Raw genomic sequence first — 20,839 nt, 5'->3', positions numbered from 1 at the left:
GTCCTCTGCGTAATTTTCTCTGAGAAGCGTTGCAGTCCCCTATGTGCATCCTTAGATGCATGTTGTTCGGCTTGGGTGGCTTTCATCAATGCATTTGCCTTATCCCAAGTCACCAAGTGCTCTGGATTTCCCAATTTTGCCTGCTCTATTAAATCAGCTTTGATTAGAGGCCAGAGCTCTGGCTTCATACAATCCATCGGCTCGGCTAAAATGCCGAGCTTTAATAATCTTTGTAGCATAGCTTTTAAAGCGCTCGACTTCATAGAAGTCTTATGCTGTCTTCCCCATATTTTAAATACCTTGACTGTGGCCTCCATGGCGCGCCGTGGAGTCTCCCATCCTGCGTGGAGCTCCGTCACCTCCTGCCGTGTGCCGCCGACCACCACCATCCGTACACCAGAGTCACCATTTGTTGTGGTAAGGTATTGGCTGTCTTTTTCTACCTGCCAATCCACAGACATGTGGCGCTCAGATCACAGCTAACTCCTGCAGGAGGTTAAAACCTTCACAGGAACAAAAGCACAAACACCAATATGGCAGTTGCTATTTGCTCAGTTAACTGCGCAATTGCTTTATATACGCTTTTCTGCGCATCACGAGATCTTTAGTTCCCTGTTCTTCCCATACATCGCGAGATCTTCCAAGCACCTCTCCCTACAGTCCATGTTTCTGCATCGCAGAATTAGGGAGTATCTCTCCCAAACACAAAGAGTTTTCCAGTAACAGCTATTCCAAGTTATGCACCTTTGAAGCCCACGTTAAAGCACTGCCATACCCTACACTCTGTACATCAGGATACGGGTATTCAGACCAAGATAGATCCAAAATAATGTTTTCGGTTCAGCAGCTCCTGGACGTACAGATACTAATGTGTGGGAATACAGATACCAGGGGGTGAGAAGATGTGCCAGCAGCGGAACTCACTGCCACTGCTCTCTTCCCCTGCTGCTCTCAGCACAGGACTGGGCCTGGCTTTTCATATTTACACTCTTCTCCCAAATATAAGCAAGGGCAGGAAGACAGAACAAACAGCCTCCAAGGGCTCATGCTGCCCACCAGCACTGTGGGTTTTTTTTTCTGCTATACAAAGTTTAATAAAAAAGTGTGTTCTAAAAACACTAGTTCAGGATTTGCACCTGAAGCAGCAATATATTTGTAGCACTTTATTTACCTGCAACAGGCTATGCGGAGCTCTGCATGGGTATCTCTTAATCTATAAAAGTTGTTTTATTATTCTACTGGTGAGTGAAAAAGCAGCTACCTCACAGTATAACATCTTCTCAATGCTGCAACCCCAAACCTGGGTTTCTCATCTCAGTTCTGCAGCTGATCTGTCAGGTGAGAGCAGAGCCCAGCCACGGAAGATTTCTCTGCTGGTGACACAGAGTTTCAGGAACTTGATCAAGGGTGGTATTAAAGCATTAAGTAAAATCTTAAATCAATGCCTATTGCAGCTCTTGCACAGACACTTACACACCTGAAATTTGTTAGTATGGGCAACCAGATTGATAAAAACAGTGTAAGAGCACGCAACAGCAGGTAAAACCACATAAAAATGCAAGTTATAACGGGTCCTGCACTTCTCAGTGAATACACAGAATTAACAGCAGATTGATCTCCATCCTCGATGGAGAAATTCAAGGGGGTTTTCCTTTTCTTTTTTTTTTAACATTCTCTTCACTTTCTTTTTATAAATACATGAAAAGCAAGAAAAGTAACCACTGTGGATCTATACACTTCAGTGAGAAATTCCCATGCTCAGTTCTGCCTCTCTGCCTTTCAGATCGATTTGGATACCATTATTTCATGACCATAGGTCAAATTATCTAAAGATAAACAAATGAAATCGAGTATTGCAAAGGGAAAAAAGCCAATCTCACCACATGCACTGGCCACTGAAGTACTGCTTGCAACAGCACCACTACTGATCTCAATTCACATGCAAAAAAAGTTTGATCCAGTATTCTGGAGAAAATCACTCTGCCACTATGATCAGACAGAATCAATTAAACCTAAACCCAGCATTTTTCACACAGGCTACTGAACAGTCCAAAAGTGGGAGTGGGGGGGGTGTTTGTTTTTTTAGTTATATTAATAAAACCATAGGACTTTGGTCCCCTGCCATGCACAGCTGCTTCCCTACTCGTGTGTGATATGGAGCTGAAATAACACTCCAAGGTTTCCAGAAAAGCAAAACTGATTCGAAAAAAGAAAAATTTCATATGATAACACTTTAAACAACTTCGATTGAATGTCCCCAATGTCTGCACTGAGCATTCTGGTCCCTGATGTCCCAGCAAGCCTCGCTGTCAAACCCCACCCGAGGGATAAAAAGAAAGAGGTTTCAGATGCCTCCCTCACACAGCTTCTCTGGAGACACTGTCCAGCAAAGGCCTTGGTTTTCTCACCAAAACAGAACATTCAGGCTCATGCTGAGATTTTTTACATGCAAATTGTTGTATACTCTAAGGTGACTGTCATGTGCTTCAACAGAGCACCTGCAGGATTAATGGTGAATTTTAATACTGTATTTATACAGAGAACAAGAAACACAAAACCTGATCGCAGATAATTCTAAAACAAAAAAACTAGTGCACTCACAAACTGTACCTCTGACACCAGCATGAATGCCTTCAATTGCCAGAGAAATGAGATTATTAGTTAATGTTCCCGGTACCTTGCTAAATTTCTCACAGCTCTGCTTTATCAAACTTATTCTGCATCCATGGGATTGTCTGTTCCAGATAGGCAGCGCAGCGTTCACTGTGACAGCCCAGCCAGGCCTGCAGGGTAACTGGAGTCGGAGCTTTCGTTTTCAACCTAAGATTGGAAGTGCTTGGCCAGTCAGTACACCACAAACCTCTAGTAAAATCAACACACTAAAGCCAGTCAGGTTAATGAAGGTTTGCAGTGCAGTAAAAACTAGAACAGGACTGTCTGGGTAGAGAGCTGTTTGTATTTTAAACGCAACAGCAAAGATATACAAAGACATTTATCTTCCCACATTAAGGAAGTTAAGATTTTTCTTAAATCACATAAGTATCTCCTTCACCCATGAGAATATTAATAAAATATTGAAATAAAGTTTTACCAAAATAAAAAAAAAGAGATTTCTGTTTGTTGCTTGTAATGCTAACGGAAAAAAAAACAAAACAACTTTCCTCTTGACAAATACCACTGGGCTGAAATGTCAATAGCCTCATAAAACAAACAGATACCTATAAATTAGCCATGACATTTTTAATGAATGGAAAATGAATTCTGAACAATGTAATAGTAACTTTACTTGTTGAATTAACATTTTAAAATATATTTCCAGATATATTTCAAAACCACCCAAAATCTGTAGGACTGGATCCATAATAAACTGAAGAATATAATATGAATTAGCTACCTCAGAATTACAAGCATAAATCTTTGTTTCTCTTTCCCTTGTCCTGCATGTACACTCAGCTGGTTCTGTTCACTACAGCAGCAAATACAGCAAAGCTTGTACAGGCTTTAGCTCCTGCAGACATTGAGTCACTAAACTGAAAAGGACAGATTAAGAGAGAGTAAAAACCATCCAGTAGAATATCTTGTTATCACCTTATGATCCTAGGGAGATAATCCCTCGTTACATCAGCATCTTCACAGCCAGCAAGATGACTGTGGGGTTTTTTTCAAGATAGGGAAAAAAAGGCAGCATTTAAACCACTTAGCTCTACTCATGCAGCAAGCCTATGGAGAGGTTAAGGGAGAGCTTCCAGCTAACAGCTCCTCATCTGGTCACCAACTGCAGCTCCAGGCACAGCAAATCAAAGTCCTCCAAGAAATGTGAACTCAAAACATCCGTCCAGGTTTGATTACTATGCCTTCACCATAGTAACTCGGAAATAACATTCATGCTCTGTGACACCACATGTACAGAGAGGGTAACTAACGTCATTATGAACGATTTTCTTTCTATTATGGTAAACAAACCTGTACTACCCAGAGATCTAGATGAAATTAGCACAAGTATTTCAAAATCCGTGCAGCATTCCAAGCATGCCACAAGCTCTATACAGATACAAAGGCAATGCTGAGACTATAAGGACTCTGCAAGCTAAACAGATAAATGCAGCTCTCCATCAGTCCTGGACACAGAAATCAGAAATGGAAAATAAATGTCAGCATGACTGACAGCGTTCCATTAATGACCACGATGGAGAGTTTCAAGTGAGAAAAATGCAAATTTTAAGATTTTTTTTTTAAAAAAAAAGAACTTAAGAGCACAGTGATTTCAGAATTTTCCAAAAAGGAATGGAATAATGTAATAACAAGGCTGTAACTTTCTTGTTAGCTTCCTATTTATAATGTATGTGTTAAGGAGCTAAAAGTCTGCATTATGTGCTCGGTGAACTGTAACTGTATGCAATGGTATCAGTATTACTGGAGCAGCCAACTATGCAGTGTGCTCTTTTTTTTTTTTTCCTTTTTTTAACACCTTTATTTGTAATTACAATGCACCTTCTTCCCTTCTTACACAATGCCTATATGTTTGCAAGGAAGGAGAGAAGGAAGGAGCCTCTCATTCCTAAAGGTCCTGTTTATGAGTTGTTGACTTGACAGGACATAAAATCATTTGTCTCCCTTGAGAATGCAATGGGTGAAATGTCGTGTACCAAGCCTAAAGAGATTTCACCCTGGAAGCAGTGAACAGGACATACATGATAGAGTGCTGTATAACACACATGTATTTAGAAATAAATCTCAAAGGCAGCACAAACCAAATTACCCAATTCATCAAATCAACAAAGGGGAGCAGGTAATAGAAGAGTAATACCTGCTCGCTAAATATGAAGCCGTTATCTCTTTATCTGTTATTGCCATACTCTCTTTTTACCTCCACCTGTACTTCCAGCTTACTGGCTAAATTGAGATAAAATTAATCCTCTCAAAAAAATATTTTAATACCTGCTTCAGTTGCAGGAATCACATTCCTATTGCACCCTTTTCTGTGAGGGGCCAATGGCACAACAAGCATTTTTCACATCAGACTTTTTTCCAGCAGTAGGAGCATTTACCGTAACAAACTCTTGTCAGTCTTTTTGCAAAAATGAGAGAAGAGAATTCTTGTACTACTGCAGGCATTTTTGAGAGCAATGCTAATTTTTGCTTTTTCCTGACTCCTTTCTCCTAGAGTATGCTGAGATAAAAGTGGCTTGAAGTACTGGTTTGAATGCATTTTTTTACTTTTTCAGGCAAAATTAATCTCCTTGCTTAGTGACTGACATTTCTAAGTTGATGACAGTGAAGGTCTATTTACAGACCACAAAAATCGAGTGTGCTCTTTCACTCATTTCTCAGGGCTTCAATTCCAGGATCATACAATAAGAGGGCACCATTATCACTTCAATTCATGTAAGAACTTGGAAAAAAAGATAAACTCATTACAACGAAGCCTTTGACTAAATTTAGACTATTTCTTTTCTGGTCTTAAAATAAAAAGCCATACTGAGAAAGAGGGTTAAGTGGAGCATAAAATGAGCACTCTAAACTGCAGGTGTTTTCCAGTATTTGACAATGCAACTTATATTTGAATATCCTGAAGAGTAATGGTATGGTCCTTGCCTATATCTAGTCCTTTACACCCTGTCTTTCCTCATGCAAAACTTCAGTTAATTTTATTAGAAGTTCCTCAATACATTATTTCTGTTCTAATAAAAAATACAGTCTTAAGACGAAAACTTATATGCTCTGTATACTATGATGCCCTAAGGAAAAGAAAAAAAGGAGGGTGTATTTTTTCCAAGGTTACAGAACTTTATTTCAGATAACATCAACAACTAAAGCTCCTCGACATGCAGTCTGAAGTATTATTAAAAATGCTAATCTATGAATTTCAGAGTAACAGTTGTAGAAGTCAGTCATAGTTTCTTCTTGCAAGTCTGCAATGAAATATTTCTGTGTCTGATAAATAACAGACTGCAGCTGCTTGTGCTGGGCTGAGAGGGGTGAGGCTGGGATGAGCAGGATGTCAGTGTGCAACAACATCACATGTTTTAGATTGCTGAATTCAAATGCACTTTTGGGTCCTGGCCTCCTGACTTCAAGGATCACAGACTAAAGGGAGGAACATTGTCCAGAAAAAACTGCTGGAAGCTGGTGTTTTGTTCCACAGTTTACAGTATTTGTGCTGGTAGTTAACCGGTACACTGCTTCTACTATGTCTGCTAATGATGAATAACACCCTAGTGCTGGTGTTCACAGCTGCTCTTTCATACAGTTGTCTTCCATCTCCTCACCCAAATCCATCCTTCTACCACAAGACCTCTAAGGACAGCAAATCAAGTGAAAACCTGAAATGAATTATTTTCACCAGCTTGCTGCAACTGTTTGTGATGCCCCCCGATATACTTTTAGCCAGGAGTTTTGTTAACTTTTTGAAAACATTTAGCAACAAAACTAAGACAACTGTAGGATGCAAAATCTCCTAGCAAATAAAAAAAAAACATTTCCAGAGAAAACACAGATCCCAAGCAGGGCAGCATAAAAATAATACTGGCTCACCTCTATTATCCCTGGCAGCACCAGTCAGTATGTAGAGGAAAAAGACCTCTGTAAAATGGGGCAGAGCATTAACAGCTACATGAAACCAATTCCCATTTAATAAAAGAGGAACTATTGTGTACAGAATCTCAAGGTGAACCTCAAGCTGTATCAACTGGGTCAGATCAGATGAAGTTAAAAACCTGTCTCATTTATCTAACAGGTACCAACACACCCTGCAGATACTTGAGAAACCAGCTGATCCAACAGGACAGAGTCAAGGGAACAAATGTTATCCGCTGAAAGAGGAAACCATGTGGTACATTCAAAAATTGGGCCGGATCCACATCACACATGATTTGCCATCCCAGAGAACAAATCAACAAAACTGGGTCGAATGCTTTAATAGTGAGCCAGACTCTCAAAGACAAACCACACCACATGCATTGGCACTTGCCTTCTGCTTGGACACAGCATCACCTCTTACCTTAGGAAACACAAATACAGCAAAGAACAAAATAGTCTGGTTTTGGTCTAGAAATACTGTTAGTAAAAATAGTTTCCAACAGTCTGTCTAAGAAAAAAAAATGTTACAGTAGAAGGGATCTCAGGCAGTAACAGTTTGGGGTGTTTTTCTTCTATTCATAGATGTATGTTCTTCTAATTTCTACTCAGGAATATCGTTACATACACAGTCCTATTCAAGCTCATCTTTACTGTGAAGCCGCCCATAAGAGTCAAAACTATTATGATGTCAGTCTTCCCTGCATTACCTATTGTTTGAACTCTGAAGTATAACCATTCCCTACATGTGCCTATTAGCACGTGGCTTTTGCAACACCAGCGTGCAAACGTGGCAGGTAGCAACAGCACATCAAATGGAACTCAGGCCTGAAATGAAATTCTAATTCACATTGGGATCTGCTAATCCCTTCTGCTCACCCTGAAGGTGAAAACAACTTGCAATACATCTGTAACAAAAACATTGCCTGAAGGTGCATCTTTCGACCTCTGAAAGATGGAGAATAAATAAACCCAGAAATTTCCTTTGTTACTTGCCAAACAACTCTAAGCTTGAACAAAGCCCGTGACAGAACCTGCAGTGTTGGTTCTGGTTTTGGTAAAGAAATACTGTTTGCCATGAAAACATAGAGACAGAATAACAAGTCCTGAGTTTGTTCACCATCTCTTAAAACATGCAATAATGATTGAAGCAGCTGATCATGACAAAGTTTTACTCCCCCATAGGAACATTGGCTTTTCTTTCCTCACACCACCACCACCCAGGCTGAGGAACAATTTAGTTTTTGGCAGCTTCGTGTGTCAGGTCCAGAGAGCAGAGATTCGTTAAACAAACTGAAGTGTGCATCACAGGGACAACAGAAGATCTGAAAACATTTATCAGACACCCTGCTGCATGGAAATATTTTTTTAAATAAATATTGAACAACAGTATCTTTGAACTTCTCCAGTTAATAGACCTTACAGTCCCCCTAGAGTGCATCAATAAATGCGCCTCAGAAAATCAGTGTATCACTTCAGAGCATTTAATAATGTCCCAAATGCCTTTGTTATGCAGACTGTATGTAAGGTGAATGCTCTCCAGGAGAAAAACTATGCATTAATGGTGCCTTCCTTTCTTCTGTTAGTAAGCACAGCATCCCTGCTTCAGTTCTGTTCTCTTCCACCTCTAGGTCCTTCCTGCAGACAGCTGACTCCATTGAAGCACTGAGTTCAGAATAGTTTGGCATCCAGTTCCACAACTCAAGTTAAAACAAATCCTGCTGCCACTCATGAACCATGGCTGAATGGCTGACTATTCCTTTCCCTTAAGCCCAAGATTTTTATTCATGTATCTGTACCTCTTTGAAATAAAAACATCACAAAGACACCAACATGCTGAGAATTCCATGTCTTGTCTTACCAGTGCCTAATTCAGGCAATGAAGAACCTGACATCCACCAACCCCCACCCTAAGTCTGTCTGCTGTGAGGATTTCGTTTGCACAAATAAGCTTTGTAGGTTCCTACTCACTTCTCAATGGGTTGTTTCACTCCTGATTTTGCATCTGGACACAGAAAAGTAGGGAGGACATTTTATTTTTTTCATTCTTTTCTTGCTTTAGAAATACCAAAATAAAGTATATGCATGTTTATGAGTATATACATTCACAAGACCTCAGGAACACTCCATTTCACGTAAATATATCAGCTCTGATCATATCCTGTTACTAAACCATACTGTCCTGAGGAATTAACTTTACTTCTGCTTCCCTTCTGCTCTTAGAAACTTGACAGGCAGTAGGAGCAGCCTGGCAGCTTGTCTCTGAAATCGAGGCACTTCTCACTTATCAATGATGATTCTTGTTTAAGACATAAACATTTTCCCACTGTGATCAAATCATAGAATATAATCCTCCTTTTTTTAACCTCTTCTTCCAATAGAAAGGATTCAAATTCAGAAGGGATTCAGTGCAAAAACAAGTGACTTTGTAGCTGAGAACTAATTTCCATTCAGTAGACACTGTGTTACACACAACACGTATCCTTAACGTGTGCCTGGGAGCTAGCAGCAGCTGAAGCCCAGCCATGACTCTCTCTTCATTTCTTTAATTGATGTTTTGTTCTGCACAACCTTTACTGATTGCAGGCACCTTCCTCTGGCACGGGAATGGGCAATACAAAGAACAACATGCCAAGGTATGGGGAAAGCAAAAATCTCCCAAAAGTTACCTTCTGTCTGACATAGGGGGGGGAAAAAGTCCTGAAAATGTATCTCTGGTGATCAGTTTATCAGTGTAGGTGTGAACAAGGCATATTAAATAGCACCTCAGAAATCTTTACACCACTGTGAGGCCCAACCTGACATCCCATCCCCAGCAGCAGCCAGTCTCTGAGCCCCAGCACAAGGCTGTAGCTTGACATGCACTTTAAGGTATCAGCCACTTCAAAAAACACTTTTTCTCTGCTTGCCACCCTCAACCAACAACTCCCCCGCGCCCGCATCACACTGCAGCGTGGTGTCATGACTACAGGGACCCAAGCCAGGGTTAACTGACCCACCTGTGCCTTGGTTATTTTTGACCACAGAATTTGCTGACCAGCAGAACCCCTGAAGCACAGGGCTAAACAGTGAAAGTACAGTATGAATAAATGGGTGACACCACATCTTTTAATAATTCCCTCAGAAATACCAACACAGTAGACACACAGAATTCACTTCAGAAGCTTACCTTTCTATCTGCAGGTATATGCTCTCCTGAATACAATTCTGTCCATAGAAGAGTCTGTGGTTTCTACTGACTGCTTCCCCCCCCCCCCCCCCCTTCATCTAAATCTACTTAATACAGCCGTAGTCTTGTTCTGAAACTGTTCATAAATTCCTTTTAATGTGAAAAATGCCAAATCATTTAAGAAAACAATTTATCACACAAGCCTTAAACACAAAGTAAAAAATATTTCCCATATTATATACTTGCAAAATAAGGAACACAAAAGCGATGTCTGAACAACAGCTGTGAAAATAGTTGCCCCTGGTAAATACCAGGTGAAAGGAGAAAAAGATACAGAAAAAGAAGTATTGTCGTCTACTGCAAGAAGAGCACATAATTGTCACATCAGAAGGGAGCAAATGGATTTTGTATAAAGACTTGAATTATCAAATTCGGGAAGATGTCAGTGCTAAGGATACTTTGTCATTTACATTTGATCAGAGCTCACATGAATAGAAGTTATAGGCATCAATCTCTATGAATCTAGATGCAGAAATACTCCTTTCCTTTTTTTTTTCTTTCCCCTTTTACAGGCTCAGAGAAGGTAAAGTGTTTCAAAAGAGCAGGTATAGCTTTGATAAAAAGATCAAATTGCTTTCCATGGCATTTCTGTTCTTAAAGAGTAAAGACAAAAATGACAACTTCTTGTTTTCATCCAAAGGAAAAACTCTGTTAAACTGACTAATGAAAATGCAAACAGACTCAACACTACCATCCACACTGTGGCATTTACAGTAGAAAAACTGCATTAGGTCCCTCTTTCAGCTGAAATGCCTGACAGGTTGTTGCCAGCAATGCAGATTTTACACGCTGCCTTATTGTCCTCTGCACACTGTCCCTTAGAGCCAATATCCATAGAAAATAAGACTAAGCCCTGGATCTCAATATCTGAGGTAACAGAAAGGTTACAAATTTTTCTTGGCAATCAGTTCTGTCAGCTCTTGACCTGTTTAGCTCCCAGCTTCTCCCTTAACTCCTGCCTGATTTACAAAGAAAAATCTCTCTCCCATCTTTCCAGCTCCTTCCACTGACCTACTTTCCACCCTCTTCACTTTCAGAGCTCCACTAGCCCCAAATTTCCTTTAAACTTCTTTCCTTCCCAACGCTTTATGGCTTCCTTTTTCACATGACCTGCAGTGAACTCCACCCCAACCCATACTCAGTCCGTCTTCTTACCTTCAACCCTTCCTCCCTCATCATCCTCCCCATTTCTAACAGAACAAAGCCCACCCTCTAGTCAGCCCTACCCTTTTAACCTCCTCACTCCTCTCTGGATCAGGTCCTTACCTTCCCCACTCCCACTTCCTCCATCCAGCAAGGAGCCAGATTCCAAAAGTTGGCATATTCATAAAAACAAGAGTCTGCCAGTGTCACAATCTGCCACATCTACATATTTAAAAAGCCAATTTAATTTCACTAAGAATTCCCTCCCACTATTGTTTTGTCAATTATCAGGCCTAGCATAAAGGACACAGCCAGCATAAAGATGAACCAATAACCAAATTGTATTTGATACAAAAGGGTCAGTACATGGGTGAGTGCTGGGGGTACAAACAAGTCAGATTATACACAATCGACATCAATCCCACTGACCCCAACAATGACACCACACAACCAACAACGGGTGGAATAAATGGTGGAATGCAGTCTCCCATAGAAGGCACGGGAGACAACCGAGTCAACAAGCCAAACATGTAAGACCAAGGAAGCCACAAACTGAACCTCTATACAGCCCATGTTTACAAAAACCAGACCTAATTGGAGTCCAGTTCCAGAGAGTCAGAAAGTGCCTCCCCAACAGGAAACTCTGCATAGTGCATACACCTCACAGACAGATACCCCCCATTCCAGTAACTGGTCCCAGCTGTTATCCCTCAGTGGGACACCTGACCTTTGGTCACTTAATGCAGACACCCGGGGCTCCTTTACCCAACGGCTCTGTCTGCCAGGCCGGCTCCACCCTGGGGGGAAGCCTAAAGGGAAACTCACCCCCCGTTTGGGAAGGGCTGTGGGAGTCATCCATGTGTCAACCTTGATTTGGGGCTTGGGGTTGAAACCCCAGCATTTCAGAAACCAACCTACACCACACAAAAGGCTAAATAAGGCATTATAAATGTACAATATCAAACTACAATGCACAGAAGGCTAAATTAGGCATTTTATAAGCAAGATATCAACCTACACCACACGAAAGCCTAAAAAAGGCATTTTATACGTACGATACCAACCTACGTTGCAAGAAAGGGTAAATAAGGCATTTTATACACGATACCAACCTACCCTGCACGAAAGGTTAAATAAGGCATTTTTACGTAGGATACCAACCTACACTGCACGAAAGGCTAAGTAAGGCATTTTATACATACAGTACCAACCTACAACGCACAAAATGCTAAATATTCATTTTATACACAAGATACCAACCTACACAACAGGAAAGGCTTAATAAGGCATTTTATACATATGATACCAACCTACAACACACGAAAGTCTAAGGCATTAAATACGCAAGAAACAAACCTACACCAACAAAAGCCTGAATAAGGGATTTTATACCCAAGATACCATCCTTAACACAGCACAACAAGGCTAAACAAGGCATTTTATACGTACGATACCAACCTACACTGCACGAAAGGATAAATAGATAATTTTATATGCAAGATACCAACCTACACAGCACAAAAGGCTAAATAAGGCATTTTATATGCAAGATAACAATCTACACTGGGTGAAAGGCTAAATAAGACATTTTATACATACGATACCAACCTACACCTCACAAAATGCTAAATAAGGCATTTTAAAGGCAAGATATCAAACTAAACTGCACGAAAAGCTAGATAAGGCATTTCATACGCATGTTAGCAACCTACTCTGCAGGAAAGCCTAAATAAGGCATTTCATACCCAATATAGCAACCTACACCACACAAAAGGCTAAATAAGGCATTTTATATGCACAATACCAATCTACACCACATGAAAGGCTAAATAAGGCATTTTATACGTACAATATAAACTTACACGGCACGAAAGGCTAAATAATGCATTTAATATGCAGAATACCAACCTACACCTCATGAAACATTAAATAAGGCATTTTATAGGTACGATATCAACCTACGCTGCACAAAAGACTAAATAAGTAATTTTATACGCAAGATACCAGTACCTACACAGCACAAAAGGCTAAATAAGGCATTATAAACATATGATAACAACCTACGCCACACAAAAAGATAAATAAGGCATTTTATACGCAAGATACCAGCCTACACCACACGTAAGGCTAAATAAGGCATTTTAGATGTACGATACTGTGGTGGTTTAAGCCCTGCCGGGACCGGAGAGCACGTTGCTGTTGCCCCTACCCCACCCGCAGCCGGTCGGGCTGGAAGTGAGGCACAAACCCCGGGCTAAAATAAGAAGAAATTTAATACAACAGTGTGATAAACAATCTGAACAACAACAGTAGCAATTATAACAACAATAAACAGCATTAACAGTAAACAAGACAAAAGATATACAGAGAAGTACCGCAAAATGGTGACGGAACAGCTCCCCTCCACCAAAAAGCCAAAGAGAAAGTAAAAAAGGTTTCTGCCCCCTGGACCTGACGTCAGCATGGTATGAATAACCCGGCTGGAGATCCCTTCCCCCTCTCTGCTGGGGAAACTTAACCCCATCCTAGTTGAACCAGGACAGATACCAAACTACAACTTACGAAAGGCTAAATAAGGCATTTTATACGTACGATATCAACCGTCACTGCACGAAAGACCACATAAGTAATGTTATACGCAAGACACCAAACTACACAGCATGAGAGGCTAAATAAGGCATTATAAATGTACGACAACAACCTACGCAACACAAAAGGCTAAATAACGCATTTTATACCCACAATACCAACTTACACAGCACGAAAGGCTAAATAGTCACTTTTATACGCAAGATACCAACCTACACAGCATGAAAGGCTAAATAAGGCATTTTATATGCAAGATATCAACCTACACCACACGAAAGGCTAAATAAGGCTTATATACACACGATAACAACCTACACTGCACGAGAGATTAAATAAGGCATTTTATATGCAAGATATCAGCCTACACCACACGAAAGGCTAAATAAGGCTTATATACACACGATAACAACCTACACTGCACGAAAGATTAAATAAGGCATTTTATATGCAAGATATCAGCCTACACCGCACGTAAGGCTAAAAAAGGCATTACATACGTAAATTATAAACCTACGACGCACGAAAGGCTAAATAAGGCATTTTATACAAACGATACCAACCTACACAGCACGAAAGACTAAGGCATTTTATACGTACGATACAACCTACGCCACACGAAAGACTAAATAAGGCATTTTATACGCACGATACCAACCTAAACCACACAAAACACTATATAAGGCATTATATATGCAAGATATCAACCTACAGCGCACGAAAGGCTAAAAAAGGCATTTCATATGTACGATACCCAAATACACCGCACAAAAATCTAAATAAGGCACTATAAATTTACAATACTAATCTACACCCCACGAAAGGCTAAATAAGGTTTTATAAACGTACAATACCAATCTACAAAGTTCGAACGTTTAAATAAGGCATTATATAAGCAAGATACCAACCTACAATGCAGGAAAGTCTAAATAAGGCATTTTATACGCACGATACCTACCTACACCACACAAAAAGTTAAATAAGGCATAATATAAGAAAACAACCTACACAGCATGAAAGGCTAAATAAGGCATTTTATAGGTACGATACCAACCTACACTGCATGAAAGTATAAATACGGCATTTTATACGTATGATAGCAACCTACAATGCAGAAAAGGCTAAATAAGGCATTTTTTACACAAGATACCAACCTACACAGCACGAAAGGCTAAATAATGCATTATAAACGTACGATAACAACCTACATTGCATGGAAGGGTAAATAAGGCATTTTATATGTACGATACCAACCTACAGCACACGAAAGTCTAAAAAAGGCATTTCATACGCAAGAAACCACCTACACCGCACAAAAGCCTAAAGAAGGCATTTTATATGCAAGATATGAACCTACACATCACGAAAGGCTAAATAAGGCATTTTATATGCACGATAAAAACCTACACCACAGAAAATGCTAAACAAGGCATTTTATATGTACGATATCAACCTACAATGCACGAAAGACCAAATAAGTAATTTTATACGCAAGATACCAACCTTCACCGCACAAAAGGCTAAATAAAGCATTATAAACATACGATAACAACCTACGCCACACAAAAAGATAAATAAGGCATTTATACACACAATACCAATCTACACCGCATGAAAGGCTAAATAATGCATTTTATACGTACGATACCAACATATACTGCACGAAAGAATAAATAATGCATATTATAAACACGATACGAACCTACACAGCACAAAAGACTAAAGAAAGCATTTTATACTCACGATGAAAAGCTACACTGCACGGAAGGCTAAATAAGGCATTTTATACATACGATACCATCCTACATTGTTCAAAAGGCTAAATAAGACATTTTATATGTACAATACCAACCTACACTGCACAAAAGTCCAAGTAAGGCATTATAAATGTATGATACCAACCTACACTGCACGAAAAGCTAAATAAGGCACTATAAACGTATGATACAAATCTATTCCATGCAAAATATTAAATAAGGAATTTATACTTGCGATACAAACCTACATTGCACGGAAGGCTAAATGAGGTATTATAAAAGTACAATACCAACCCACAGAGCACAAAAGGCTAAATAAGGTGTTATCTATGTAAGATACCAACCTACACTGCAGGAAAGGCTAAATAAGGTATTTTATATGTACGATACCAACCTACACTGCAAGAAATGCTAAATAAGGTTCGGCTCAGCTGGCTCGACTCGGGGCTGGGTGCGATGGGCGGAGGAAGCAAGCAGCCGATTCAATGTGAATGATAGAGCAAGCTTCAACTTTATTTAAAGAAATCACCCCTTATATAAGCACTCTACAATAGTCATGCATACTACTCACAAATCTATTGGATACATGTAACAGGCTACATTATAATATCCCAGCCCCCTGTGGCATCTCAGACATGTCACAACATCTTCCCTCTTCTGGCCTGCCTCCTTTCCCAAGGTTGTTTTTACCATCAAGGCCATTGTGTACCTCAGTTTCTCTCTTTGTTAACATAACAGGCTGTTGTTAGCATAACTGTACCCTGGGTTTTTTCCTTTGTTTACCTCAGATGGCTGCAATCAGCTTCTGCAGAGACCCATGGCCTTGCTCTCTGCAAGCCGTTCTCCAACAATTCCCCCTTTTTCTTTTTATGCAGGCTGCACAAGCATAAATTTACTAATATTTGTCATTATACAAATATATGCTATTTTAATAATTACTACAATCAATAGTACTATTCCTAATCACCGCAATCCTTCTTGTAACAGACCTTGTAGCCATAGGGACAGACCAAACACAGATTGTAACCATTTGTCTCAAGGATTGACAACCACTTGTGTTTTTTGTAAACGTTGCTTCATCCATTGTAATTGGTTTTGAATTAATTGACTGTGGTCGGATAGATTAAAACAACACATCCCATCAAAATCTTTACATCCATGCCCCTGGGCAAGCAAAAGAAAGTGTATGGCAGCTCGACTCTGTAATACAGCGCGCCTTAAACTGTCGAAGGTACCTTATCAAGTACAAAGCATCCCACATACTATCGAAGAGCAATCACATGAAAGCAAACAAACTATGATTGGTTCTATACTACTGTCCACAAGCCTTCACGCCCTCTATGGTTGGTCCCGTTATGGTGTTCACACGTAGTTCTTCTGTTAGGCAAACATCTTATTTCCCACAGTCCAGCATCCTTATTTCTTTGCTACTCACACAGTTTCTCATCCTCTCGGCCTTGCCGGTGTTCTTCCCAACAGCTACAGCCTGATTACAGTGATGCCACTCAGTCTGGATCACTCATAACATGTCCGTTGTTTCCCAGGCATTCCACAAATCCCCCTTTTTGTTTTTGAGTGATCCAGACCCCTTTTATTGTTCAGTCCATCATTCTCATAAAACACTTCCACACACAGGTTAACACCATTAAAAGGATTACAATGACAATTTAAACTGTTATTCCATGTAAAAACAAAAATTTTTTAACCATCTAATAATTGGTAACCTTTTAGTCAAATCATTATTAAACCCTCTTCCTTCTTCAAGATGCAAATTTATTGTATAAACATCACTACAAAACCTAGTGCTATTCACCGGTACTGCTGAAGGAGTCACATCTTGCCATCTCAGCCAGACTGTCTGATTATACCAACCATAATGACCAGTACAAATGGCATACCAAACAGGTCTGGGATGGGTCGGCAGCAGTTGCTAAGCCCAGGCAAAATGCCTGCTGTCCTGATTGATCTTTCCCTGCCACCTTGGCACAACTCTGCAGTTTCTTATCTATCTTACGAGGCCTGTTCTTCATTAAAGCTTAGCTGTTTGTCAGAAGCTGTGTGAGGCCGATGCCTTCCAGCCCTCCTTTTTCTTTGTTTTGCTGCGGCACCTGCAAGACTTGTTTGAGAGCTGTATCAATTAAGGGTTAGACAAACTTCAAAACACAGCATACTTAGAATAGTTCTAATTAAAAATAGTAGACTAATTTCACTATCCATATTTAAGGGATTTGACTAAATAGTACAAAAATAAACAGTAAGGAAAATACGGTACTAACATTCAGATCCGCAACTGCTAGGGAACCCTGGATACAGCGAGAATTTAGAGTGCCCTTCCTCACAAACTGGAAACCCTACGTGATGCGTCCATCCGTAGGTGAGGCATCCAAAGTTGCTGCAAGCAGGTCCAGCCTTTAAAGGAACAGGCCAAAATAACTGGCAACTTTCTTTGAGCGGAAACATCTGATTTCATCCTCCTGTTGGGTTCCACCCAGAGCCTGGCCAGTACTCCAGGGGGAAAACCAAGGGAGTTTCTAAATAAGGTTAAACACTTGAGCTCTTAATTCTTAATATTACTAAACAAAGGAAGTGGAATACATACATTCTTACAGCATCTTATCCTTATTAATAACTATATTTTATCTAAACTACATTTTGCACAAGTGACTAGTAAGCCTATATATTTCATAAAGGAGTTACAATTACTGTTAGCATTTTCTCTTAACAGAATTGGCAACTGTAGTGTAGTTTGTCCTGTTGCAGTAGCAAACATTACTCAGACATTCTGCTTAAAAGATCAAAGAGATCGCAAACTGTTGTCACAGGGGCACCCACAGCACCCACAGCTGGATCCTGAGTGCTGGCTGCCTCTCACCCTCAGGTGTGGTTGCACACACCTTGTCGGTGACCATTGGAGATGAGACCTGTGGAGACACAAGCATAACCTCTTCCCCAGGTTATTAAAGGAAATGGTCCTTCCCAGTTACCCCTTTCTAGGTTTTTGTTAACACTTGAGCTTTGCTCTGGACTTCTTGTTGATTTGGTATCTGTGATGAAAAATGACACAATATTGGTGACACCTGTAACACAGGGGAGATGTTTAAAAGGTTTGAAGAGATGGAGTCTTTCTCGTATTCAGGGCAAGTTGCAGGGATGTTTTTAGCTGGATGCCTTGATAAAGAAAACTGGTTTTGTGTTGCTCTGGCATTCTGGTGGGAGAAATGCATGCGTTTTACAGCAGAGCAAATGGTTGACCTGGAGCCAAGCTCTCTCCCCCCTTTTGTTTTTGCAAAAGCACTTTCAAGGTCTGGTGCGCTCTTTCTACGATGGTTTGTCCTGTGGGGGAATGCAGTGTACTTGCGATGCTTATTAGCTATATGGTGAAGATCTTGTTTTGCTTTTTCTGTAAGTACTTTGGGTGATGTCAGTGAAGGATCTTTTCACAAAATATCAAAAATGCTATGCAGATGATCATGAGTTAGGCCCACAACGGCTGTAAGCAATTTATGGTTCCTAACAGTGTCTGTAAATCTTTTAAAGTCTTAATAACAGTTTTAAGTTGTTGCAGGACAATGCACACAGGTGATTCAGTTCACAAGGTGAGTGTCAGGGTGGGTTTCAGGGTGGGTTGTGCTACAGTGGTGATTAAGACAAATTTGATCCAATTTGAGTTCCTCATTGAGTTATACAGTTATGACCCCAAAATGCAATAGGGGTTTCCAATATAAATGGATGAATATTTGCTACCCAGCTTTCTGGGCCCCTTACATGAATGAGATCATTGCTTTAAATTGTTAAAGCATGACACCAACCCTGAAAAGCATTTGAGGTACCAGAGCTAACAGCCAGTCTGCTCACAGATATTATGGTCACATCTGCACCAGTATCTAAAATGCCTGTCAGCTCGACAGATTTTTTAGCTTTAACGAGAGTACATTTTACCAGAAGTTAACCTTGTGTTACTGTTTTAGTCCAAAAATATTTAAGGGGTACCTGCTGATCCAAATCCTGAGTAATTGCAGCTTCTTTAACAAGCTGAACATTTTTTTACTTTTTTTTGTTACTGAACATAGGGGTACAGACCATAATTTTGATTTTTCTCTTCATAATCAGCATCTACGACCCCTGGTAAAACAAACAACCCCTGTAAGGTTGCAGATGATTTTTTAACAGTATTTCCATTAGGCAGATGGTACAGAGGTGCACTCTCCCCTCAGAGTATGCACCTAAATTCAAAACAACAATCAACACAGAATGACTGCCCCCTGCTAGAGGAGGTATTTCACCTGTAACACTGAGAACACTGAGCCTAAACAAACTGCAGCACCGATGCCCCAGCGGGCGGGCACTAGGACCCTGCAGTTCCTGGCCGGCCGCTTCCCTGGGCGGAGAACTCCGCGGCTGCAGTGGGCCGCGTCTCACACACACACACACACAGACACACACACACACACAATCACACACACACACAAAGGAGCTCCTGACACTTATCACTCACAACATAAAGTGACAAATATTACAAATACGAAGATTCCATTAAGAACATCTAAAGCCTGTGCCGCATCCCCCTGCCGCTTTTGGCGGGGGGGGGGGGGCGAGCGCGCAGTGCCGGGCTCAGCCGCAGGCAGCTGCTCCGCGGCGGGGGGGTCAGGGAGGCCCCGGGCCGCCGCCGCCAGCTCCGAACGCTGAGCACGGAGATCCACACGCTCGGTTTTTCAGATAGAGTACTGTGCCAGCGTGAATGCCGTTTTTTCTTAAAAGTGTTAGCCAATTTTTATGGGGCCAATCGATATCCCTGAGCCATCGCCTCCAGTACAGCTGTTGTAGTCTGAGTTTTTGCAGCCCGTTCTTATTAATGCTTAAATCTTTAATAACAGAAAAATGCCGTTCTTCCCAACGTGGCTGATGACTCGGCTCATAGCTTACAGGAGTAAGAATTTTTCTTGCCGTGTCCATATTCCCTTGCACCAAAGTTTTTTCGCCTCACTTTTACGGTTTTTTCGCCTTACTTTTATCTACAGATCATCCCCAATTAAGGGAGGATACAGACCAGACAGTTCAGATTCTTTTTCAGGATTTACAGCATCAGAGTCTAAAAGATTATCACACCATACTGCTTCTTCAAACAATAAATTTGTCTCTTTAAAGTGTCCCTTAGCCTTGCCCAGACCAATCAGTGCGGCTAAGTTTTTTATCGGACTTACTCCCCGCTTTTCTAAAAAGCAAAAATCTTGAGGGCTACCTCTTGTTCCATTGTCCTGCCCGGGCAGACTTGTTTTGATTCCTTTTCCTGTATTGTAGCTTGACGACCTTCAGCAGTATCCCTTCAGTAGCTAACAACCAGTGCTGGCTTTTCCTAGGTTTCCCCAAATTCAGCCTTCATTATGGCCTTTCCTGGATATACCACTTCGGCCGATTCCTCATTAGCCCTCTCGGTCCGCAGTATCTCCTGAAGCAATATTGTGGATCCGCTGCTCCAATGTCAGCCTTACAAATCCCGGCGCTTCAGGAGACGGCACACATCTCCTGCACCAGGCAGTGACCTTCTCGC

The sequence above is a fragment of the Athene noctua genome, unplaced genomic scaffold, assembly GCF_965140245.1.
Source record: "Athene noctua unplaced genomic scaffold, bAthNoc1.hap1.1 HAP1_HAP1_scaffold_403, whole genome shotgun sequence".
Classification (NCBI taxonomy): domain Eukaryota; kingdom Metazoa; phylum Chordata; class Aves; order Strigiformes; family Strigidae; genus Athene; species Athene noctua.
This window is presented reverse-complemented; position numbering follows the sequence as displayed.